We start from the raw sequence: 25,954 nt of genomic DNA on the forward strand, positions 1-25,954 counted from the left end.
AAGCTGGAATGAGAAAACACACCTGAGTATGTTAAACCCACCTAGCTGGGGGTCTAGGTCCACACACCCCCCAATATGGGGGAATGCACCCCCCCCCACACCCCCTAACTAAATATACCAATTCCAGGCTCATACTACAGTGGAGAAAACGGAAAATTTCCCCATGTTGGCCAAGTGCATACTTACCCTGTTAAGAAAATAGTAGTGTGATCATTCAGTAAAGTAATGGTTTGGTGTTGCCATCTTGGTAAAGTCATCTTTGAGTAAGTGGTCTTTCAATTTTTATAAATAGACCCATACATATATATTTAGTGGCCTATGTCAAAATAATGAAACACCAGAAGCACAAACCATAAAACATCGAGACCACAATCTCAATGTTAGAAATGTTAAAAGATTTTACCATAAAACATTGAGACCACAATCCTAAAATGTTAAAATCATGAAAGGTTAAAATACTGAACCAGAAAATAACGACTCTCAAAACATCAACATTAATGAATGCAGACTACACTGTGAGACACATACATAACCTGCAGTCGAAGTAGATCAATCCATATTCCTCTCACACATCACTTCATAAATTCAAGTGAATGCACCAATTAAACTAAAGTATTGCTGAAAAAAAACAGTTCATTTAGGAAATTCAACAAGTGCAATAACGTATCCAAAGCATATAATCAGACTGCAAAGTAATCATAAGAAAATATACAAATGAATAATGCCCAACACCACATTGGATTATTAATACACAAAACAGACTCACATCCTTAGTAATATAGCAACAGCTGTGATGAATTAATAAGATGACTACTCTGCTAGATCTTTCCTAAAACTTCAGCAAAATGCTCATGTCAAGCTTGCAGCTTACATTTCTTAGGGAAGGCAGGGAAACCTGGACTCAATTGTTACTGCAGCTCCTCTACTTTATGTTGCTCTAAGCAACCAAGCAGTTTGTATGTGTTTTCTAAGCAATTAAGAATGTTGGTGACCATGTTGTGTGTCCTAACATCAGCGTATTCCACCAATCACAGTAATGCTGCATTATCTTCCTCAGATAGTGCTACTTTTGATGATCTGGGATTCATTATTTTATGGTTCAATCTTTGAAATTTTTGTGGTTTTACCATTTTGTGGTTGTGGTCTCAATGTATTTTTTTTTTAGCTCCTGACATTGAGCAGTAACACTCTGAGTTTCAGTTGATTTGCTTTTGCTATGTCAGTATGTCACACAAAGATTTAAACTGCATAATGGCAGGGATTGGCTGATCAGAAGTAGTCCTGCTTTAGGACGAAAGCGCTAAACAACTGATTGTTTTTATTTTTTCTTACTTGGGTGCGTATTCTGTCAACTAAAGCTGGGATTATTGTCAACCCTCTGGAAGTGGTTTTCATCTGGTTCCTAGGTGGCAATTTATGGTATGGGCCGATTTGGTTCTTGGTTTTACATCTAGTGTCATGATGTCAGTAGGTTTGTCAATTTGGCATTGCCTAAGAAAGGCTGTATGCGGAGGATAAAGTTTTAACCAGTATTCAAAAGTCTAGAGGGGAACAGGTGCAGACCATCCTTGGCAAAGCAATGAGGTCTGTTAAACATGTCTTCCCATGCTGAAAAATATTGGATCACCTTAGACTGACACCAGAAACTGAGTTAATTGTTAAAATCAGTCCTAGTTTGTTTGTATTGTGGCATTATGCTTGGTGAATGTAATATGTTGCTCAATGCTAGGCTCATATCGGCCTGAGACACACAGACAGAGAGATTAATAATGCCTTTCTAGATATAGTGTAGGAAAGTATGTCTCTGGTCATTTACACTTACATGGACCATGATGGAGTTATACTTGCACCTGGGCTACAATGACTCAAGTGTGCGTGTAATTTGATGGCTCCTGGATCCAAATAGGCAATTAATGATTATCTTCTCCTTTCTCAGCCTAGATGGGGGTCTTACAGTGGAGTCCCTTATGACTAGAGTCCTGGGAAGTGTGCTTGCTTGCCTTATGAGCTTTGTAGTTGGGGCTCCACTGAGTGTGACTGCATGCTTGGTGTTAGGTGTTGCTTTTGTTGAGTGCTTTTGGGTTTGCTGATGGGAAGTCTAGGAGGTCATTGCTGTTTAGTAAGACTGCACTTAAGTGCTTTTGCATACATTGGTATGTGTCTGTTGTGTGCTATGTGTGGAGGGTGTTGTGTGTGGTTGTGACAACCTGATGCATGTTGTATAACAGAGTTTAGCCTCCATTGACATTGTGTATATACTCATCTCACATACTGTATCTGTTACTTCATGGATTAAGTGGTTGCCAGTAAATATGAGACAATTCCTGCATTGTCGCAAGATACCCATGTCCACCAAGCTGAGTACAGAGAGGTTAGTAAGCTTAATATCCATGTTGTCAATTCCTCTAATTGGTGAGCTACAAGGATTTAATTTACAAGGATTAGCAGAAAGCTATTAAGGGTATGTTTTTTTTGGGGGGGTTGATGGCAGACTAGTCTATAAAATACTAAATTCTACTAAATTGTATGGTATTGCTACTCAAAGAGCAAATTAGCTGCCCTAAGCTTATTAATGTGCAAGGTATTTGTCTATACTTACTGTTTTACAGGATGCCACTTTATGAGGAGTTCTGTAGTGAAAATTTGCTTCTGTTTTGTGTCTGTACAAGGCATTGGTGAGAATAGCAGTTATGCACAAACACATCAAATTTATACTTGCACTGATAATACATAAAACTGACTACTGACCCCTCTAGCCAAACAAATGACTAAACCTAGATCTCTTTTGTGTGTTTCCCAACTCAGACAGACCAGGCAAACACCTACTGCCACTAAATAAATAATCCCAGTCCTCCTAATGTAAAAGTACAGCAAACGGGTGTGCCAAATACATTGCTACCAAAAACAAACTCAAACTGAAGGAAAGGCACAAGGAGTAGCAGTAAGTAAGATATAAACATCAGTATAAGCCTTAAAAACAAGGTAAGCTGACTAATAAGCCCTAAAAACAAGATAATCTGAATAGTAAGCCCTAAAAACAAGGTAAACTGAGTAATAAGCCCTAAAAACAAGGTAAGCTGACTAATAAGCCTTAAAAACAAGGTAAGCTGACTAATAAGCCCTAAAAACAAGATAATCTGAATAATAAGCCCTAAAAACAAGGTAAGCTGAGTAATAAGCCCTAAAAACAAGGTAAGCTGAATAATAAGCCCTAAAAAGAAGGTAAGCTGACTAATAAGCCCTAAAACAAGGTAAGCTGAGTAATAAACCCTAAAAGCAAGGTAGGCTGACTAATAAGCACTAAAAACAAGGTAAGCTGACTAATAAGCCTTAAAAACAAGGTAAGCTGACTAATAAGCCCTAAAAACAAGATAAGATGAGTAATAAGCACTAAAAACAAGGTAAGCTGACTAATAAGCCTTAAAAACAAGGTAAGCGCACTAATAAGCCCTAAAAACAAGATAATCTGAATAATAAGCCCTAAAAACAAGTTAGATGAGTAATAAGCACTAAAAACAAGGTAAGCTGACTAATAAGCTCTTTGGCCAATAAAAAAAATCTGCACTCAGGGCTCTTTAGTGTGTTTCCAAACTTGTGTAGACCAGGCTACACCCTCTTGCCTAAACAACAAAATAAAAAAAAAAAAAAAAAAAAAAAACACAAAGCAAAAAACACCAACTGCAGCAGCATAAAATTGTTTAATAATCCAGCGCCTCAGCTAGCAAGCCTTTCACAGAGTTAACATCACAGTAGCACAAGCTACATTTAAATAACAAATATCACATCATTAATCAATTAACTAAAACAATTAAACACAAACTAATAATTAACAGTTAGTGCAGAAAAGCCTTCCACTCCATTTCTTTGTTTAAACCTTGAGGCACCAAAGTTGCTAACTTTAAAATATAGATTGCTTCTTAATATAGCAGTTTGTTTTTAAATGCAACATCATCCTTAACCAGAACTTGTTCTAAAATACATGCTTTTAGACTGGTACAAGACCCCAAGTGTACTGCATGAAAATGTGAAGCCACAGGGCTATCCAAAATTTGATTCTTAATGTCTCTAACATGCTCTTGTACTCTAATTTTAAACATTCTTTTGGTTTCTCTCTTATATAGAAGACACCACATGGGCATGAGAGACAATAAACCACTCCCTTAGACACACAGAAGAAAATAGCTCTAGGCTGAAAAAAATGCCATTTATTTTATCAAAAGTCTTAACCACATAAATACAGATAGAACATTTACCACAGGGAAATGTACCAGAATTTTGTAAAGGAATAATTAAAATTCAGTAGGCACAGAGAACAAATTATGAACAACCATGTCTTTTATATTTCTGGCTCTCTTATAAGAGGCAGTAAAGGAGTCGGGTAAATTCTTAATCCCAGACTTCCCCTTATGTAAGAATGGCCAGTAGTACCTTTTACTAACTCAGCACTATAAACATTATAAGTAGTGAGACAATATATCTTTTTATCACTAATAGTCCCTGCATTACTCTCATATCTATTCACAGACTTCATATCTGGAACATTAACCACACTAGTGGTATCCCTTCTCAAGCATAACGATTTATCCAGAGAATTCATAATTAATTCATTGCTATATTCCCTTTGTTTAAAGGCTGTACAAGAATGTAAAATCTTTTCCTTGAGAGACTGAATGTCACTACACAAGTTAATTATTCTGAGTAACTAATTTTAAGGCAAAGCCTTTAAAATATGGAGGGAGGGGTAGCAGCTGTTACTATCTAGAAAATGAGTACCATCATCCAATTTTTTATGAATCTTGGTAAGAATCATATTATCAACAATATTTAGTTCCAAATCTTGAAAACAACAGAAATGCATTTTTGTACATCATCAAATTGTAAGCCAAAACAGTTTTCCTGGAGAGAAGTTACAAAAGAATCCACTAGCCATGCACCACCCTTACATAAAGAAATTAAATCATCAATGCAGCTATTATAAAAAACTCTAACTCAAATAAACCCTTTACCAAATTAGCATACATGGGCGCAAAAGACGCACCCATTGGTGTACCTTGCATCTGTTGATAGATGCAGTTGTTATATTCAAAAAAGGTATGGGTTAAACAAATATAACAATTGTATAACAAAAGTACTAACCGGGCTAGTGCCTAGGAAAAACCTAAAAGCTTTAAGTGCCAACTGATGTGTCATACTCGTATAAAGGCTCTTGACATCAAGAAGCAGCCAGAAAAAAACCTTCTCGACAAGTGATGGACTGAATATTTTTTAGAAAATGAAAATAAATTGTTATATTAGAGTCTAAACCCACAACATGCCTAAGGAAATAAGTATGCAGACATAGACCCATATTGTGTAAAGATAATTCTCAGCTGCCACAGTTGGACTTCCAGCAGGGGGGAAAACTTTTTTATGGATTTTTGGCAGGCAGTAAAATTTTGCAAACAGCTGCCTTCCACTTTAAATTTAACTTCCACATGTTGCTTGCAAAAGTAGCCAAGTCTGTAACCCTTATGTAACCAATCGTTAAAGCTATTTGTAGCTGCACAATATTCATGTTCACTAGCCACACGATATACATTACTGTCAGAAAGATGATCCATACACATATTAAAATATTGCATATAGTGCAACACAACTCTTTTTGACCTTTGTCTGAGGACTTGATAACAATAACCCTCCTAGTATTAAGACATTGCAGTGCATTCCATTCAGTCTTATTATAACATACTTTAGCTTTTCCTTTTTTAAAAGTATTTGGACTAACCTCAAGAGCATAATTTACCACAGATGAAAACTCTTGGATGGTATTGTTAACAAAAGGGGGAATGAAATTACTATGTGTTACCTTAGAGATCTAAAAGACAGTAGGCATTAATGTCATCATATGAATCCAATTATGAATTACACGAGAAAAAAATCACATTCCCCATCCTCTCCATCTGTGTCAATGGAGAGGGCATCCTCAGACACAATCTTACTATTTTCAAAATAATCCAACAAACATAATTTTCTAGACAGCTTAAACAATTCAATTTTACAGACATATAATTGTGGCAGAGATGTGGGAATAAATTTAACCCTATTGCCTACAGGTGGAAAATTCTCAGTCCTGTTGATGTCAAAACAAAGAAAAGAGTTTGATGGAGTATAAATGCATTATTTTATCCAACAACTAGCTAGATATGAATTCAGAGCAATGAAATCAACAGGATGGAAATAAGCTCAAGGGAAGACAAATAATTCAAGAAATTAACAACAGTCTTGAATGGGAGGAGCCCTCGAAGTACAACTTACAGTAAGGACAGACAGGCAGATTAAAAACCATCAAGTTTAAAAAACAGAGCAAGGAGTGAGAGTGTTGGCGGAAAAAAACACCAGCAGTGAATCAAACAGTACTTGTAGTTTTGCAGGCCTTGAGTCTTATTAGGGAAGGTAAGACCACTGTATACTTTTTGTATTTAAGTATCACTCAAGAAACAAACTAACCAGTGCAAAAACAGGTGGAATATGAAACCTAGTTAATTGAAGTGTATATGTGCCACACAGAACAAAAATAACAGGCCAAACAGAAAGCAGCTCTATCAGTTTAAGCAAATCACAGACAAAAAAAAAATGTACTTTTGTCATCCAGGAGAGTCACCCACAGTGCTTGAAAGTTTTTTATAGGCCTTGAGTCTTATTAGAAAAGACAAGGCTACAGGTATTTCCTATGTATTTAAGAATCACACAAGAAGCAAATTAACCAATGAAAAAATCATGGGAAATGTGCAGCCTAGGTAATTTAAGTGTCTATCTGCCACATAAATCAAAAACACCAGGCCAAGCAGACTTCCCAAAGCAGAAGAGAAAGTGGAACATGTAATACAGAAAGCAGCTCTATCGTTTTAAGCAGCTACACATCAGACACAAAAAAACAAAGATAGGATTACTTCCTTGTTTCTTTCTTTCAAATCATCAGTGAGGATTCAAAGGAGTTAAAAGTACCAGATGTGATGTACAGATAATCAGCAGAAATGTAGATCCTTAAGAGTGTTCTCAGTTTAAAATTATAGTCAATATACAAAGAAATCATCTAACCAGGGTAGGGAAGACCTCACTATGTCTAATAACTTCAAAATTGAGTGTTAATTTCATAGGATGTGTCATGTTCCAGGAAGCTGATTTGCTACACCAAACTGTTTCCTCTAGTTTTAATGCTGTCTTGGAGTAATTGCAAAGACATCAAGAAAGCACACTTACCATATTCAGAAACTTTGACTCCTCTTCCTATTGTAACAAGAGCTGTATATGCTGCACCAAGTGCTGGTCAGGTTTGTACTGTAAGAAACACTGGTGAGACACACAATGTACAAAGGTTATTGGGGGGTATGTAGCAACAAAGACAAGTGGGATACATATTGTTAGAAAGGCTTATTGGGTATGTATTTCAACAAAGGTTGGGAGGATGACATTAGCTACAAAGTCTGATGTATTATGTATTATAGGAAAGATGTTTGAGGTATATACTCTAATAAAGGCTGGCGGGGTTCACGTTGTAACAAAAATTCTCAGCAATTACTGTAAGAGAGGTTGGCATGGTACATATTAAATAAAGATTGGTGGAATATATACTGCAATAGATGTGTTTGACGTACATAGTATCAAAAATTAGTGGCAAACTGTACAAAAAAGCTGGAGGATAGTGTACTTCCAAGGCTGGTGAGATATGCGTTGCAACAATGGGTGGTGGGTTACACAGTGCTACCAAGGCTGGTGAGGTATGTGTTCTAACAATGGAAGGGGGGGTTACACAGTGCTACCAAGGCTGGTGAGGTATGTGTTGTAACAATGGGTGATGAGTTACACAGTTCTACCTAGGATGGTGAGGTGTGTGTTGTAATAATGGATGGTGGGTTGCAAAGTGCTACCAAGGCTGGTGATGTATGTGTTGTAACAATGGATGATGGGTTACACAGAGCTACCTGGGCTGGTGACGTATGTGTGTTGTAACAATGGATGGTGGGTTACACAGTGCTACCAAGGCTGGTGAGGTGTGTGTTGTAATAATGGATGGTGAGTCACAAAATGCTACCAAGGCTGGTGAGGTATGTGTTCTAACAATGGAAGGGGGGGGGGTTACACAGTGCTACCAAGGCTGGTGAGGTATGTGTTGTAACAATGGGTGATGAGTTACACAGTTCTACCTGGGGTGGTGAGGTGTGTGTTGTAATAATGGATGGTGGGTTGCAAAGTGCTACCAAGGCTGGTGATGTATGTGTTGTAACAATGGATGATGGGTTACACAGAGCTAACTGGGCTGGTGATGAATGTGTGTTGTAACAATGGATGGTGGGTAACACAGTGCTACCAAGCCTGGTGAGGTATGTGTTGTAACAATGGATGGTGGATTCCATAGTGCTTCCATGCCGGGTGATGTATGTTTGTTGCAACAATGGGTGGTGGGTTCCACAGTGCTCCCAAGGCTGGTGATGTATGTGTTGTAACAATGGGTGGTGGGTTCCACAGTACTCCAAGGCTGGTAAGGTATGTGTTGTAACAATGGATGGTGGGTTACACAGTGCTACCAAGGCTGGGGAGATGTGTGTTGTAACAATGGATGGTGGATTACACAGTGCTACCAAGGAGGGTGAGGTATGTGTGTTGTAACAATGGATGGTGGGTTACACAGTGCTACCAAGGTTGGTTAGGTATGTATTGTAGCAATGGGTGGTGGGTTACACAGTGCTACAAAGCCTGGTGAGATGTGTGTTGTAACAATAGGTGGTGGATTACACAGTGCTACCAAAATGACGTATGTGTTTTGTAAAAATGGGTGGTGGGTTACACAGTGCTACCTAGCCTGGGGAGCTATGTGTTGTAACAAAGGATGGTGGGTTACACAGTGCTACCTGTGCTGGTAAGGTATGTGTTGTAACAATGGGTGGTGGGTTACACAGTGCTACCAAGGCTGGTGAGATGTGTGTTGTAACAATAGGTGGTAGGTTACACAGTGCTACCAAAGCTGATGATGTATGTGTGTTGTAAAAATGGATGGTGGGTTACACAGTGCCACCAAGGCTAGTGAGGTATGTGTTGTAACAATGGATAAACCAAGAAGCGTAGTTAACAAACAACTAAAAATAGAAGAACTGTAACAGGAACCCTCTCCACACGTAAAAATATATGAATTTATTGGCTTGAAGTGCATTGAATTACAGTACACTTTTCATCAAAACCAGTATTTGACTTCGTCAGAAGCTAAAAAACAATGAACCACAACCATAGCAGCGTTTAAATACAAAGCAGTTAAATCATTAATTGGCCACGTCCTTCGACAAGCCATAATTTTTTGTCATGGTAACGTAATCAAACCGAACCTGGATTTCTTTATATTACTCTCGTTTAAAATTAGGAAGAACAACAATTACTTTCCCTTGTTGCAGAAAAGGATTTTATAAAAAACAATTTTTTATGCTTTATTGTTTTATGATTTGGAGTTTAAAAATACAAAGTTTAATCACGTTACTCACAATTAGCCACATAGGAAATGTATACCCTCACCCGTTTCCCTTAAAAACGCTAGCGCTACTTATGTTTGTAAGTTAATAGTAGCGCTAAAAGTGCTGGTATGCCAGTGCTAGAACCTAATTAATATATAGGTCGTTAAGGTTTATACTGCCTTTATTATTTATGAATTATTCTTCATTGGTTGTACTGCCTATATCAATCTATTGAAATCAATGGGCCCTACAATGAAGCCGACAATAAATTGTGCAATCAACTATTTGTTGATGATTCAAGTATAAATAAAAATATTCATTTAAAAACTATGAAAGTAAATATAAAATATAAAGTTAAGAGAAAGAAGTAGAAAAAAGAAGTAGAAAAAAGAAAGAGAATAAAGGGGTATATGTCCCAACCTATATAAAGTTGAAAAAGCTGTTGTTGTAACCCCATAATCTTGAAGTAAGTGCACCCTTGGTTCATTAAGCACTTTGGTGAGCAAGAAATCCCTGTTTGTTCTTAGCCCCGTTAATTCACAAGTAAAATTGAAAATTGTTAAACATTCATAATAATTGTTGTTATTGTTGTTATCGTAACAGTGGTAATTGAGAGGGGTATCAATATTAGAGCAAAGGGCCTGCCTTGTTCACCTCAATCAGGGTGGTTATGTATATCCATGTGCAAGTAAGTCTGTAATTACAAAAAGTTATTTACATTGTTTGCCCCATAACATAAAGTTTAGTCATTTACCAGTTTGTAATTCCAGGACAGTGGTAGAAGTTGTCCATGGGGGACAATGTTCACCTTTCCAAGTTTTTCAGTCTAAGGATACAAGCAATAGAACTCATTTCGTTGATGTAACAATGGATGGTGGGTTACACAGTGCTACCATGGCTGGTGAGGTATGTGTTATAACAATGGATGGTGGGTTACACAGTGCTACCAAGAATGGTGAGGTATGTGTTGTACCAAAGGATGGTGGGTTACACGGTGCTACCAAGGCTGGTAAGGTATGTGTTGTAGCAACAGATGGTGGATTACACAGTGCTACCAAGGCCGGTGAGGTATGTGTTGTTACAATGGATGGTGGGTTACACAGTCCAACCTGTGCGGGTGAGGAATTTGTTGTAATAATGGACGGTGGGATATGCAGTGCTACCAAAGCTGGTGAGATATGTGTTGTAAAAATGGGTAGTGGGTTGCACAGTGTTACCAAGGCTGGTGAGGTATATGTTGTAACAATGGATGGTGGATTACACAGTGCTACCAAGGCTGGTGAGGTATGTGTGTTGTAACAATGGGTGGTGGGTTACACAGTGCTACCAAGCCTGTTGAGGTATGTGTTGTAAAAATGGATGATGGGTTACACAGTGCTACCAAGCCTGGGGAGCTATGTGTTGTAACAACGGATGGTGGGTTACACAGTGCTACTTGTGCTGGTGAGTTATGTGTTGTAACAATAGGTGATGGGTTACACAGTGCTACCAAGGCTGGTGAGGTATGTGTTGTAACAATAGGTGGTGGGTTACACAGTGTTACCAAAGCTGATGATGTATGTGTGTTGTAACAATGGATGGTGGGTTACACAGTGCCACCAAGGCTTGTGAGGTATGTGTTGTCACAATGGATGGTGGGTTACACATTGCTGCCATGGCTGGTGATGTATGTGTGTTGTAACAATGGATGGTGGGTTACACAGTTCTACCATGGCTGGTGAGGTATATGTTATAACAATGGATGGTGGGTTATACATTGTTACCAAGGCTGGTGATGTATGTGTTGCAACAATGGATGGTGGGTTACACAGTGCTACCAATGCTGGTGAGGTATGTGTTGTACCAATGGATGGTATGTTACACAGTGCTACAAAGGCTGGCGAGACATGTGTTGTAGCAACAGATTGTGGATTGCACAGTGCTACCAAGGCTGGTGAGGTATGTGTTGTTACAATGGATGGTGGGTTACATAGTCCAACCTGTGCTGGTGAGGTATGTGTTGTAATAATGGATGTTGGGTTATGCAGTGCTACCAAGGCTGATGAGATGTGTGTTGTAAAAATGGATGGTGAGTTATGCAGTGCTACCAAGGCTGGTGAGGTATGTGTTGTAACAATGGGTGGTGGGTTACACTATGCTACCAAGGCTGGCGATGTATGTGCCTTGTAACAATGGATGGTGGGTTACACAGTGCTACCATGGCTGGTGAGGTATATGTCATAACAATGGATGGTGGGTTACACATTTGCTACCAAGGCTGGTGAGGCATGTGTTGTTACAATGAATGGTAGGCTACACAGTGCTACTAAGCATGGTGAGGTATGTGTTGTAATAATGGATTGGGGTTACACTGTGCAACCAAGGCTGGTGAGGTATGTGTTGTAACAATGGATAGTAGGTTACACAGTGCTACCAAGTCTGGTGATGTGTTGTAACAATGGATGGTGGGTTACACAGGGCTACCAAGGCTGGTGAGGTGTGTTTTGTTGCAATGGATGGTGATTTACACAGTGCTACCAAGGCTGGTGATGTATGCTTATTGTAACAATGGATGGTGGGTTACACAGTGCTACCAAGGCTGGTGAGGTTTGTGTTGTAGCAATGGATGGTGGATTACACAGTGCTACCAAGGCTGGTGAGGTATGTGTTGTTACAATGGATGGTGGGTTATGCAGTCCAACCTGTCCTGGTGAGGTATGTGTTGTAAGAATGGATGGTGGCTTACGCAGTGCAATCAAGGCTGGTGATGTATGTCTATTGTAACAATGGATGGTGGGTTACACAGTGCTACCAAGGCTGGTGAGGTATGTGTTGTAACAATGGATGATGGGTTACGCAGTGCTACCAAGGCTGGTGAGGTTTGTTTTGTAGCAATGGATGGTGGATTACACAGTGCTACCAAGGCTGGTGAGGTATGTGTTGTTACAATGGATGGTGGGTTACACAGTCCAACCTGTCCTGGTGAGGTATGTGTTGTAAGAATGGAGGGTGGCTTACGCAGTGCAACCAAGGCTGGTGAGGTATGTGTTGTAACATGGGATGGTGGGTTACGCAGTGCTACCAAGGCTGGTGAGATGTGTGTTGTAACAATAGGTGGTGGGTTACACAGTGCTACCAATGCTGGAGATGTATGTGTGTTGTAACAATGGATGGTGGGTTACACAGTGCCACCAAGGCTAGTGAGGTATGTGTTGTAACAATGGATGGGTTCACATTGCCACCAAGGCTGGTGATGTATGTGTGTTGTAACAATGGATGGTGGGTTACGCTGTGCTACCAGGGCTGGTGAGGTATGTGTTGTAACAATGGATGGTGGGTACACAGTGCTAACAGGGCTGGTGAGGTGTTTGTTGTACCAAAGGATGGTGGGTTACATATAGTGCTACCAAGGCTGGTGAGGTATGTGTTGTAGCAATGGATGGTGGATTACACAGTGCTACCAAGGCTGGTGAGGTATGTGTTGTTACAATGGATGGTGGGTTACACAGTCCTACCTGTGCTGGGGAGGTATGTGCTGTAATAATGGATGGTGGGTTATGCAGTGCTACCAAGGCTGGTGAGATGTGTGTTGTAAAAATGGGTAGTGGGTTATACAGTGTTACCAAGGCTGGTGAGGAATGTGTTGTAGCAATGGGTAGTGAGTTACACTGTGCTATCTGGGCTGGTGAGGTGTGTGTTGTAACAATGGATGGTGGGTCACACTGTACTAGCACGTCTGGTGAGGTATCTGTTTAAACAATGGATATGGGTTACGCATTGCTACCAAAGCTGGTTAGGTATGTGCTGTTACAATGGATGGTGGGTTACACAGTGCTACCAAGCATGGTGAGGTATGTGTTGTAATAATGGATGGTGGGTTACACTGTGCAATCAAGTCTGCTGAGGTATGTGCTGTAACAATGGATGGTGGGTTACACTGTGCAATCAAGGCTGCTGAGGTATGTGCTGTAACAATGGATGGTGGGTTACACAGTGATACCAAGACTGGTGAGATGTGTGTTGTAACAATGGGTGCTGGGTTACACTGTGCTACCTGGGCTGGTGAGGTATGTGTGTTGTAACAATGGATGGTGGGTTACACTGTGTAACCAATGCCGGTGAGGTATGTGTTGTAACAATGGATGGTGGGTTATACATAGCTACCAAGTCTGGTGAGGTATGTTTTGTTACAATGGATGGTGGTGTACACAGTGCTACCACAAGTGATGACGTATGTGTTGTAACAATGGGTGTTGGGTTACAGAGTGCTACCACGGCAGGTGAGGCATGTGTTTTAACAATCAATGGTGGTTAACACAGTGTTGAAGTATGTGTTCTAACACTTGATAGTGGGTTACAAAGTGCAGCAAAGTTTGGTGATGTATGTGTTGTAACAAGGGATGGTGGGTTACACAGTGCTACTATGGGTGGTGAGCTATGTGTTGAAACAATAGATAGTGGATTACAAAGTGCAACAAAGTTTGGTAATGTATGTGTTGGTGCAATGGGTGTTGGGTTAAACAGTGCTACCAAGGCTGTTGAGGCATGTGTTTTAACAATCATAGGTTCCTAGGTCATAGGTAGGTACTAGGCTATTGGCCCTAGGGCCTATATAAGCCTAGCCAAAAAGGTACCTTGGCTTTCACCACTCAAGAAAATTATTTTGCTGTGCCCCTGTTGAGCAGAGCCACAGAGGTGATAGCCAGGGTGAATTTACTATTTCCCATCCAATCATTAAGATTTTTCTTGAAGAGTGCTAATGAGGAGCTTTGTTTGATATAGATAGTTTGCTCCAGAGTATGGGAAGTCACTGGGACAGGAATCTATGCCTCCAGCATGTTCTGTTTATTGTTGTGACAAGGTTTATGTCCCTAGAGTGTTTAGCTCTGAGGGATTGGGATTTCTTTAAGTGGAGCATGTCCAACACTTCTGGGTTTGACATAGCTTTATATGTTAGGCAGAGAGCACCACTGAGTAGATGATATTTGAGGAGTAAAGCTGGAGTTTTTCGAGACGGTCTGCATAGGGCGTCTGTTTGAGGCCATTAATCCTCTTTATGAGGTATTTCTGCAGCCTTTCTAGTTGTTGTCGATGTCTTGTGAGGTCCATATCAAAAGGGGCGTTGTACTCTATAATGGGTCTAATGACTGATGAGTAGAGGGAACAATGACCTCTTTTTTTTCCTGGATGAGAAACCTTTTGTGATAAGGTGTGCCACGTAGATGGATTTCCTGACTACTGTGGTGATCTGATTATCAAAGGATAGACTACTGTCCACCTGTGCCCTAAGGTATCTTATCACACTTTGGGTATTAAGTAGACTACCACGTGTGTGGTAGCTCATAGGTACAGAGTTTTTACAAAAGGGGATGACAATGCACTTTTTGGCATTGAGCTTGAGGCCATGGATTTGACACCAGGCATCTGTCTCAGTGAGGCCCTTCTGTGGGATGTCCACATCATTAGGAATTTTGATTATGGCTCCTAATTTGCAGTCATCTGTGAACTTCATTATCCAAAGACCTTCTGTGTTAACCTGTACTTCAGAATGGTATATACCAAACAGGAGAGGACCCAGGACTGAACCCTGTGGTACTCCACTTGTCACTGGTCTGAAGTCGGATTTGAAGTCTCCTACTTTCACAGTGTGAGTTCTGTCAATGAGCCAGTTGGCAACCCATCTTGTAACATATGGATTTATACCTAGTTTAGTGAGTTTATCTATAATTCTAGAGTGGAGGATGGTGTCAAAAGCCTTGGCAAGATCTAGATAGGCTGTGTGAACCACCTTACCCTCGTCTACAGCTTTGGTGACTGCTTCAAAGAAATCTATCAGATTTAGGAGACATGATCTGCCTTTTACAAACACAAACTGGGTGTGGTCCAGAGTTTGGAGATTACCAATGTCTTTGTTTATAAGTTCCTTGATGATACGTGCCATGTACTTGCAGACCAGACTTGTTAAGCTAATGGGGCATTAGTTCCTGGCATCCATGGTGGCTCCCGCTTTGTGGGGTAGGATAACCGTCGCTGTGTTCCATTCAGTGGGCACAATGCCTAAGGTGAGGCTATGATTGGACATGGTGCTTATATGGGGTGGCATTTAATTCTGGAGTTCAATGGTGGGTTACACAGTGTTGGTGTGGTATGTGTTGTAAAAATGGATAGTGGGTTACAAAGTGTCACCAAGGCTGGTGGTATGTGTATTGTAACAATGGATTGTGGGTTACACAGTGCTACCAAGGCTAGTGAGGTATGTGTTGTAACAATGGATAGTGGGTTACAAAGTTTCACCAAGGCTGGTGGTATGTGTATTGTAACAATGGATTGTGGGTTACACAGTGCTACCAAGGCTAGTGAGGTATGTGTTGCAACAATGGATTGTGGGTTTCACAGTGCTACCAATGGTGGTCCGTATGTATGTTGTAACAATGGATGATGGCTTACACAGTGCAGGAAAGGCTGGTTAGGTATATGTTGTAGCAATGGATGGTAGGATACACAGTGTTACCAAGGGTGGTGAGGTATGTATTTTCACAATGAATGCTGGGTTGCACAGTGCAGTAAATGCTAGTGCAGTATGTGTTGTAACAATGGTTGATGCTTTACACAGTTCTAACTAAGCTGGTGGGGTAAATATTGTAACAATGAATGGTGGGTTGCACCGTGCTACCAGGGCAGGTGAGATTTGTATTGTAACAACTGATGGCAGATTGCACAGTGCTACCCTAGCTGGTGTGGTATGTGTTGTAACATTGGGTGGTGGTTTACACAGTGCAGAAAAGGCTGGTGAGGTATGTGTTGTAACAATGGGTGGTGGGTTACACAGTGCTGCCATGGCTGGTTGGGTATTTTTTTATAATAATGGATGGTGGATTACACAGGGTAGCAGATGCTAGGGAGATATGTGTTGTAACAATGGATGATTGGTTACATAATTATACCAAGGCTGGTAAGGTATATGTTGTAAAAATTAATGGTGGTTTACACAGTGCTACTAAAGCTTGTGAGGTATGTTGTGTAACAATCGATGGTGGGTTACAATGTGCTGGTGAGGTATGTGTTGCATCAGTGGATTGTGACTTACAATGTGCAGCAAAGTTTGGTGAGGTATACGTTGTAGCAATGGATGGTGGGTTATACAGTTCTACTGAGGCTGGTGAGGTATGTGTTGTAACAGTAACTGGTGTGTTACACAGTTTTGAAAAGGCTTCTGGGATATGTGTTGTAATAATGAGTGGTAGGTTACACAGTGCTACCAAGGCTTGGTGAGGTAAGTGTTGTAACAATGGAAGGGTCATTACATAGTGCTGCCATGGTTGGTGAGGTATGCTGTTACAATGGGATGTGGGTTACACAGTACAGAAAAAGCTGGTGGGATATGTGGTCTAACACTGGGTGGTGGGTTACACAGTGCTACCATGGCTGGTGGAGTAATTGTTATAATAATGGATGGTAGATGTGATGTCTGGATAATATCCACCAAACTGCCAACAATAATGTGACACCCCCTACTACCCTGGCTTATTAGCTAAGGAGCTTCAAGTCTTGCTACTGATGCCAATATCAGACTGTCACTTAAACAGGAGCAATATTTTCCAATTTCCCCTAAGAGCACAACAGGAACATGCTCTATAACCTGGGACTGGACTGTAAACTTCTGTCCACTCCAAATATAACTTCTTATTGCATTCTTCAGAGCAATGTGTCCCAGTATAAGACCTCTGATACACTCACTCTTAAAGAAATTAAATCTCACACATCCAAACATTTCTGGGAAAGCCTAACACAAATTTCCAGCTGTGTCCCTTGCCCAAAATAATATGGTAACCTGTGGCTATAAACCAGAGTGTCACATGCCCTTTCAAAGAGGTGTCCAATTATTAAAAATTAGATATTGAAACAAATAGTAGCAAATGACCTAAAACAACCAGGTTTTCAGTGGCCTGGGAAGTTATTAAAGCAGGTATAAGCACTCTCAAATCACTAAAGAAAACATGGATTGACCAGTACAAAAATATTTAACACTGAGCAAAATGGTTAAAAATATTAAACAGTAATTCCAATAAAAACAGAACTCAAATACTAGGAAAATGAAATTTATACTGAAGGATGGAAATCCAACATTTAGAAAAACTCTAATCAGTTTCCTAACTGACTAAATAACACTGTCCCTGATCTAAACTAAATTATTATAAAGAGCAATGGCGGGCTTACAGTTTTTAGTGAGTCATTTTGTGTATCCACTGCACAGTACAATTGTGAACAACTGGCAACTGCAGCTGTAACTAGGTGTTAACTAAGAAGTGTAACTGACAACAACTGACTTCAATTATCTTCAGCAGGCTCTTTTATAGACAAGCCTGTCACAGCTATTTCAGTTCTAATTTTTATTTCATATTTTGAAAATCAACCAACAGATGTTTACTAAAGTTCCTTCCTGTCTTTCAGCCTGACAGTAGCACATAGCAACTGTCAAGATTCCGATGACATCTTCTGCAGATCAGCTGATTCTGACACAGACTGCCGTTAGAATCTTCCTCACAAATATGCACAGATAGAGATGTAAAAGAACACTGTTAAAGAGTTCAAATATTCTTTCCAACCAGATTATAAATCAACATGTAAGAACATACTTACAATATCATAGCTAGACATGCTGGTATATAATACAGAGGTTGATCTAAAATCATGCGCAAAAAACTTCAACCAGACATGCTAGCACAGATGACAGTGTCTAATTTCTTCACAGTGGGTTGCACAGTGTAGCAAAGGCTGCTGAGGTATGTGTTGTAACAATGGATGGTGGGTTACACAGTGCTACAATGCTGGTGAGCTATGTGTTGCAACAATGGATGGTGGGTTACACAGTGCTACAAGGCTGGTGAGCTATGTGTTGTAACAATGGATGGTGGGTTACACAGTGCTACCTAGGCTTTTGAGGTATGGGTATTAAGAATGGAAGGTGGTTTACACAGTGCAACAAAGGCTGGTAAGGTGTACACTTGCAACAAGAACTACTGAGATGCATATTGTAAACAAAAGTGTGGTGGTGGTGGGGCTCATATTTGAACAAATGAGCTGCATAACTCTCAACTGTCCAGATTTTAGTTTTATATTTTTGTTCTATTCCTCATAAAATTTTTGTTTTTCTGTCAAATCACAGAGGATTGAAGTCACTAAATAGGTTAAATTTGAGTTTCAGGCTTCAGAAAATGTATGGTAACACAAATCCTGCTATTCTAGCAACTTCCTAGGTTTATAAAAGCAATATTTAAAATCAGCCCTATTTTGGGGTCCCCCCTCATTATTTTAGGCTTTATGCAGATTACTTCCACTAAGAAGATAAGAGGTATGATGGACGTGTATTGTAACAATTTGTGGTGGTCCTGGTATGCATGGTGATAAAAGTTGGCGGGACAGATAAAGTAATGGATGTTGATAGGATATGCATTTCCACGAAGACTGGTGGACTATATATTGTAAGAAAGGCTGCTGTTGCACACAGTATAATATAAACCAGAGGACTACAGCTTGTAAAAACCCAGGTAAAGTTCACGCTTTACCCACTGAACCTAATCAGAGATATTAACATTGATAATGGTTGTGGTAATAGCAGTGGGCTGTACCTTATGCCATATCTGCACATGCTCCTGAGTCTAACAAAGGCTGAAGGCTTGAAAAAGGTGTCGGTCATCCACTTACTTGACCAGCAATCACTGCCAACTTTGGTGAAGGTGAAGCAAATCAGCAGAATTCACTTATTACATTTTTTAGATCGTAATACTGACTCTATCAACTTCTTGAGAAATAGAGACTTTCTTTCAGTAATTTAATTTTGAAAATAATAATACTGAAAGGATAAATGAAAACTATCAGGCTTTACCTTTTCAGACAGTGCTGGCAAGTAAAATGACTTGCATTATTTTAATGGTTGCATTTTTGGAATGTTTCGGTTTATCACAATCTAAGTTAAATTTTAAAATATTGGATAGAAGCTTTGTAGCTAAAGCATGAAAGGGGGAGTTGTCATGAATGCCATGGGAAATAAAGAAAAGTAATATCCGGTCCTACTATATGTTTGCAGAAGAGATTGCAGAGCAAAAGGTAAAGGTATGCACTGAGTGATGTAAGGTAAGGAAGTTTTACCAGAAAACTAAATAACCTGGGACAATATAGGCACAGGTGTTTTACATATTTAAATGATCAGTGTTGAAAGGAGGGATATTTTTTTATTTTTTTACTACTTTATAAATTTTCAAGCTGTTACGTGTGCAGGTATACACAGGATTACTTTAATTATTGTCAGATAATGTTAACATGCATGTATCTTGACAGTGGATGTTATTTGCTATTGTATAGTTACATGTTTTCTCTTGTAGTTTTTTGTTAAGTTTCAGTAAAAATCATCTGCTTTTCATTAATTTTATTTATTTGATATTTATTAATAAGAAGAGTAGACTGATCTTAAAAGAGCCTGTTTAGACAGGCACAGAACAGCAAGCAATAGAGATCATAGAAAAGCATGTACTAAATTTAGGGAAATAACTGAGCATATATTAAACATAACATAGTTGTATTATATAAGCCATCCTCTGAGTCTGTGCATAATATTAAATCTGATAAAAGTACAGCATATAGAGTAATTAGACATTTCTGTGCAGGTACGTGCAGATGTAGCCTGTTTTACTGAACTGCGACTAAACAAGCGAAGATGCTATTGTATGCCTATTGTATGCGTACAGGAAGTAGAATCAGGTCACATGATGGGGAAGTTCCATTAAGTATAGCTGGTATTTCATTTTAACTTCTTTAGCAAATAGTTTTTGAAAGTGTTAGAAATTCTGCCCACCATGTCTTCTTTTCATGCAGTAAATACATTCAGGAATCAGATTTGTTTTCATCATATCCTTATTTACCTTCCCACCCATTCCATTCCTGACCTTAGTGAATGACCTCCCATACTCGGCAAGCTTGAAATCAAACCATAAGTTGGTCAGTTACACACTTCATCCCTCAAGGAATATGCTGCTGAATCTCTTGATTTCTGACTTGCAAATTTTGATTCAAAGGCTGCAAGAGAGAGTTTCTGTTATAACACCTAGTCCTGCATACAGCTTGATAGCATTACCAGAGAGATGATTCACCTTGGATTCACTTGAAGGAGCAGGATGGCAATAGAGAGGAATAGTAGTGTACAATTAGGCTCTGTCTCCTCTTTTTTGTCATTAACTTCTTCCAAAGAAGCACTAACTCAGCTTTGAACTTCCATTAATTGTCAGCTTTCCCATTAGCACAGAAATGAGAATACAGCAGGGTCTGAACAGCGAGGGGAAGGGTAGCACAAATCTGTTTCCAGCGTTCAAAATGCAATATTTATGGCAATGTTTTTCTCTGTGATCTGATACTACCACATTTTTCCAACCACCTTAAACAAATTTGCCACTAAATAATTTAACAGCCTTTGCAGAGGAAGAGATACTTGTTTCACATTTTCTACCAGATTTTAGTTTTGTAAAAAAGTCAACGTCAGTTGTGAATTTCTAAAGGACTTTCAGCTTGAGGCAGATTGTTTCATGAAATCTGAGCTATACATCTCTGTTCTCATCTGACTTGTACAGCAAAATTCTGACCCAGAAGGCATAACTTGTCACCTGCATGTACTGCGGACTTCCATGTCATAATACAGGAAAAATGTATGTGTAGAGCACTTGGGCATCTGATGCTATATACATATAAGCAACACACGCATGCATACATGCAACGCATGCCAAATACAAGTGCCTCATCTAACAAGTGAAATGAGTTGTTACAAATACTGGGAATCTGGCCCAGCTATATTACCAGCTGTGCTGGTGAGGCAGTTTGAACTAGGGTTCTTAGGTTTTGTAATATTCTAATGTGTGTCATAATTATAAATAAAAACAAACTACAGTAGAGAAGTATGTTAGAAGACAAGTACAAAAAGGTGAAGTCTGGGTCTGTGACAGAAGAAGTAACTAAGATACATGCAGACTGTAATTTGCAGTACTCATTTCTTGTACTGAATTAAATGTTTATTTGAAAACTGAAAATAAATTATTTCTCCTTACATACGTTAAAGACTATACAAAGAACTATAATAACACAGGAATGTGGTATATGCATGAACATTTTCACTGGAATTTGATCCAAAAGCTTTCAGAATACCACTTTGTTTGCACAGTCAGGATTTTTTACTGAAGCAGCAGAGGTCTGCTTGTCACAAACCCTGGGATTCATTAAACCCCATGCAGGAATAGTGCTATTCCTGTACGGAGCAGATCATGCCAGAGCAGCACAGCAGTGCACCTGCTGTATAACCTGCATGGGCACGATCCATGAATGAGTGCAGGGGGTATGTCTGAGCATTGCTTGCATAGTAAACACACCCCCTGCATTCGGGAAGTGCCGTACGGCACTTTGAAAAGAAAAATGCTGTCCGCAGACACTGTCAGCATACCCCCAACTGAACAGATATCTGCAGAATGTCCAGATTTGTGTCCTGGCAAAGAGATGAGGCTCAAAGTCATTAAATAATGGCAAACATATGAGTGTAAGACCCCTACATCCTCCAAGTAAGTCATGCTAATGCAAAACCTATTAGTCATCAACTTCCCAGGTTTGAAAGAGCAATATTTAAAATTCATCCTCTTTGACCTCCCATCATGTTAGGCTTCATCTACACTGTATGCTGTCAGAGGTGGAGAGGTATGACTGTTAGCTTTGTGCACATCCTTAAACTAATACAAATTAAACAATTTTTTTCCATCCCAACTAAAGTTTAAGTGTAGCTCAGCGGGTGTGCATGTCTCGCAGCTATGTATAGCATAGCTTAAACATCTGAAGGAGCTAAATAGAAATATACAGCCTCAATAGTCAAAGTGAAATAGTGTAGTGGTTAAAGCTTTTCCTTAGTATTCAGTCATTCACAGTTTGACCCCCAGTGCAGTGCATTAATGTTTATATGTGAAAACTGCACTAAAAGTATCTTTTTCATAAATAGGTAGTGAATAATATATACTTGTCAACCAGGGTAGTGTAGCAGGTCCAAATGTGAGGTGTCAGTGTAGTACAGATGTGAAACCCCTATATAAACACAACTGTTCCATACAGTATAGCCACAAAAGAATATAATGTAATGAAAGCACATGGGAGGTGTTATGGAAGGGAAACATACATATCATAAGATGTCATTAAGAAGGAATCAACCTCACAATCCTGATGGTCCATAAAATGAAAGCTGAACAATGCTAAATTGTGCTCTACTATGTTTAGCTGGAGTAAGCATTGCTGAAATTTGTATGCTTAACAATAATTGCATAGCTAAGTAAATTTGCGTACTGGTAAGAAGTGCTTAGCATCTACTCCTTTAAGCAATGCTTATCTGTGCTAAGCGGGTTTGCACATTGCTTAGCTTAGCTCAGCATATTCAAACTCGGCCTATCAGGGCAAAGGGTGGGAATCCAGCCCTATTTAAACTCCACAGGCAGGAATACAACCATAACCAGTTGTAGCTGATCACTGCAGGCCCTGTGGCTGGTGTTGGTGAAAGTGTGCACTTTCGTGTAGAGTGTTGGGGCATTCAGGAGTCCAGGGTCATGGTTGGACTCCTTGTAAAACACCATGAAGGGAGTCTGCTGCAGGACCAGTACCAAGGCTCCCAATACAAAGCGGAGACCTGGGACTATCTCGCACGTGACCTCACCAGTGCTGCTGGTATTGCTCAGACTGGTGATCAGGTCCGGCACCATTATGCTGACCTGAAGCATAGGAAGAGGGACCTCTTGGACCAGTGGATTGAAGACACTTGGGTACAGAATATCCCAGCAGTGTGTAAGTATCAGTATCAATTATTGTGTAACAAAGTCCAGCCTAAGTATGAGATGGATAGTTATGCATAAATGTTTCTCTATCTCCTGTACAGCTGTAGATGAAGGCTGTGAATATGGCTGCCCATGCCAGCAGGCTGCTAAGGCTACTTCACAAGGCTGGTGAGTACAAATCTAACTTGCAGTAGTCAGGGAAAATAAATAGAAAGGCTGACAGTAGTTAGAAATGTGTATTGTTTGTACTGAATAAGTGAGACATTAGCAGAGTAATACTGAAGTGCAGGATATATATCAATAAAGTGTCAGTACATCTCAATAAAAATCAAAACCCCAATCTGTTGTGTTTACTTTGCAATGTGGCAGTATGAATCTGAATGTATACCAGTTCTGCAGGGAAACTATGGCTCTGACAACATTAATTAATTGAGGCTCATCTGACAAAGATTGTGGAGTTGTAAAACTGATTAACTATAAGAAATGTTCCATGCACCAAGATCTGATCCCAGAATAGTAATGTTATGTTAACCATTGTTTTCCATACTTTAATACGTGAAGGTATGAATACACAGTACAATAAACTATCTGTCATGTATGAATGTCAGAATTACAAAGCAGATTGTCCAAACAAGATATTATTATACAGAAAACAGTCAAAAAAGAAACAGCAGTTCTTCAGTAGCTCATTGTAATGAAACATAACCTTGTTGTACCTTTTTGCACAAACAGGCATGGTTCAAATCCCGGGACTGGTATTAAACTGTATGCATAATCTCACCCAAGAATATATGAATATGTGTAGAAACAATCAGGTAATGCTAACAGAAATTTCTTCCACAGGTCTGCCAGGTAAGAAAAGGTATAAATGAGCTGTAAGAAGGCTGTAATTATACACTGTGTACAACACCCACTGTCCAACCCCAAGGCTGCAAATGACAGCAAGATAAGTACATACACCAAGTAGTCTCCTACAAGAAATGTCCCTCAAGTGTCACACTGTCACAGCTAGTGGTCACTGCTGCCAAAACCCAGGGTGACCGATAGAAATCAAGGTGGAGTATGGCAGTAGCGCGCATACACACACACACACACACACACACACACACAGTATGAGTGCACATATGTAACCTTGACTATGTGAATATGGGTAGAAACAGACAGGTAGCATTAACAGTAATTTCCTCCACAGGTCTGCCAGGTAAGAAAAGGTATAAATGAGCTTTAAGAAAGCTGTAATTATACACTGTGTACAAACATATCTCTGCCCAACCCAAGGCCATTGGTCAATGTAAAGTAAGGTAATACCTGAAGAGTAATGATCAGAGCAATGATCATTAAAGTTGTGAGAAATTGAAGCCTATACAGTTGTTAATTGACATCTCTCTCTCTCTCTCCCACCCTATCTGCACCAATAATCTAAACACATAAATTAACGGGTATGTTCTTCACAAAACCTACTGTTGGGACAAGTGTCCTATTGTTCTACAAATATTTAAACATTTGATTATTAATGTTCCCTATTCAAATACTATCACTGGTGGCCTGCTGCTAATGTAACCTGCATGCTGTTATAATATCAACTGTGGTTCCATATATGCATGTGTTCTGTTTGCTATGCAACTATTTGAAATCTGTTATTTTGGGTTAATGGGAGCACTTATGCATGCTGTTATAACTAATCCTGGAATGTGTTGTTCATGATTAACCAACATATGTTGTAAAACCTTAATACCATGGCACGTCTGAGAAGGCCGATCTCAGTGGATCCACCTGTCCTGCCTCAACTGGCCATGGCACCAGGCCCTAGCATAACCTGGGACCTCCTCATCTGCTGGTCCTGCACCACCTTTGGGAGGAACCACCTAAGAAATAAGGCACATCCCCCCCTCAGGAGCAGGCGTGGACAGGACACCGTCACCTGTAATCAGGTCAGGGATTGGTGCATAGCGAGCTTTGAAAGGAGTTCAGAGATCAGCTACTCCAGCTTTAGGGTCACGTGGCACATCTTTCCGGTCAGCCTGCCCCTCCTGCTCAGCTCCCAACACAGCCACCTTTGGGGCCAGGAAGGTGCAGTGGTGACTGCCCATGGTTGGGGACCTCAGTCCCACTGTATCCATTTGAGGGCTCATGGGTATCCAATTCCTAACCACCCTCCCCGTCCAAGGTGTTTACCCCCCATGTCATATAACACACTTGTCTGCTGTCTTGTCTGTCTTCCTACCCAACCTACCTACCTACTATCCTTCCCCAACATCCCACCCTCATGTTATTAAAAAAAAGAAAAAAAGGGGAATCTGTTCCCACGAAAAAAAGTCTCCCCATATATAGCTGCACATTTTACACACATGTCCACATCTAATTTTGTCTAATTGCCTTAACAACAAATTACTGTTGTCCTCACCCCTCTCTCAGGGGGTTGAGTGTCCAGATTCACCTCCAAATTCTGTACAAATGCACAGCTGTTGCTGTATCAGAAATGGGTATCTATGGAACTTCCCTACACCTGTCCTGCACATCCCTAGCTATCTTTCATATTGTTTTCCCTCTGCATGCCCCCTTTTTCACCACTTTCCTATCACCCCTTTTTTCTTTTCTTTTAAAGAAATTAGCATGAGGGTAAGCGGGAGTAAGCAGCAGTAAGTGATTTTG

This window comes from Protopterus annectens, chromosome 6.part0 (genome assembly GCF_019279795.1).
Source record: "Protopterus annectens isolate FY-2018-M chromosome 6.part0, PAN1.0, whole genome shotgun sequence".
In the NCBI taxonomy this organism is placed as follows: Eukaryota; Metazoa; Chordata; order Ceratodontiformes; family Protopteridae; genus Protopterus; species Protopterus annectens.